A 1,899-nucleotide genomic window follows, 5' to 3' on the forward strand; every position below is an offset into this window, starting at 1 on the left:
AAAATAATAGCTAAGGTATTTTCATATATTAACAGAAATAATATTTACAAGTTATGCAAACTAATGATATACAATGAAAATTTGCGAGAAACCTTAAAAACTGATAACAAAAAGATTCAATGTTATACAATTCAGAAAAATGAATATTATAATGATGATGCATAAGTATATTTCTCATGTTTAGATACTATAATTAATTACTATATAATTTGTTTATTAACAAATAAACAAGTAAATAAATGTATGAATCCAATCAAAAGAATAGTATTGACAAATAAGAAAAAATTTATTGGTATTTTAACTATATGGATGAATTTAAAATTCACAAATGATTTTGTGAATCTCAATAAAACTTGATGCCCCTCACACTCTGCCTCCAGCTTACACTGCGCTTCTTTCTGAGGCTCCGTAGCCCTGTCCTTCAACGGAAGAAGAAATCGCTGCCCTAGTCACTGACAATGGCTCCTGCATGTGCAAAGCTGGCCTTACAGGTGATGGCACCCCCGGGGCCGCGTTTCCTTCCATCATAGGGCATCCCCACACACACACACACACCAGGGCATCATGGAGGGCATGGGTCAGAAAGATTCCTACCTGGGTGAAGAGGCTCAGAGCAAGAGGGGTATCCTGACCCTGAAGTATCTTATAGAGCACAGCATTGTCACCAACTGCGATGACATAGAGAAGATCTGGCACCAAACCTTCTACAGTGAGCTGCGTGTGACTCCTGATGAGCACCCGGTGCTTCTGACAGAGGCCCCCATGAACCCCAAAGCTAACAGAGAGAAGATGACGCAGAGAATGTTTGAAATCTTCAATACCCCAGCCATGTACGTGGCCATTCAGGCGGTGCTGTCCTTGTATGTATCTGGGCCCACCACTGGCATTGTCAGGAACTCTAGTGACGGGGTCACACACACACAGTGCCCATCTATGAGGGCTACGCCCTTCCCCACACCATCTTGTGTCTGGACCTGGCAGGCTGGGACCTGACAGACTACTTCATGAAAATCCTGACTGAACGGGGCTACAGCTTTACCACCACTGCTGAGAGGGAAATTTTTCGTGACATAAAGGAGAAGCTGTGCTATGTTGCCCTGGATTTTGAGCAAGAAATGGCTACTGCTGCATCATCTTCCTCCTTGGAGAAGTTATGAGCTGCCGGATGGGCAGGTGATCACCATCGGCAATGAGCAGTTCCGGTGTCCGAGGCACTCTGCCAGCCTTCCTTCCTGGTCATGGAGTCCTGTGGCATCCACGAGACCACCTTCAACTCCACCATGAAGTGTGATGTGGACATCCGCAAAGACCTACATGCCAATAGAGTGCTGTCTGGTGGTACCACCACATATCCAGGCATTGCTGACAGGATGCAGAAGGAGATCACAGCCCTCGCACCCAGCACAATGAAGATTAAGATCATGGCTCCCCTTGAGCGCAAGTACTCAGTCAGGATTGGCGGCTCCATCCTCACCTCACTGTCCACCTTCCAGCAGATGTGGATCAGCCAGCAGGAGTACGATGAGTTGGGCCCCACCATCGTCCACCGCAAATGCTTCTAGATGGACTGAGCAGGTGCCAGGCATCTGCTGCATGAGCTGATTCTGAAGTATCGATTTGCCCTGGCAAATGTACACACCTCATGCTAGCCTCATGAAACTGGAATAAGTCTTGGAAAAGAAATTTGTCCTTGAAGCTTGTATCTGATATCAGCACTGGATCGTAGAACTTGTTGCTGATTCTTGACCTTGTATTCAAGTTAACTCTTCCCTTGGTATATGTTTAATACCCTGTGCTCTTGATTTAGTCCTTAGTTCATGTGGCTCGGTCACTTGGTGGCTGGGGAGAGCACGCTGTAGAAGAGAATTCCCCAGCCTAGTGGATCTCTGTAAGTACCAC

General features: G+C 45.9%; 1 pseudogene; it reads left to right on the top strand.

Moving 5' to 3' along the window:
* The first annotated feature begins 430 nt into the window (after positions 1 to 430).
* On the top strand, positions 431 to 1,683 carry LOC116086876 (annotated as a pseudogene).
* Positions 1,684 to 1,899: the final 216 nt, after the last annotated feature.

The sequence above is a fragment of the Mastomys coucha genome, unplaced genomic scaffold (assembly GCF_008632895.1).
Source record: "Mastomys coucha isolate ucsf_1 unplaced genomic scaffold, UCSF_Mcou_1 pScaffold13, whole genome shotgun sequence".
NCBI lineage: Eukaryota > Metazoa > Chordata > Mammalia > Rodentia > Muridae > Mastomys > Mastomys coucha.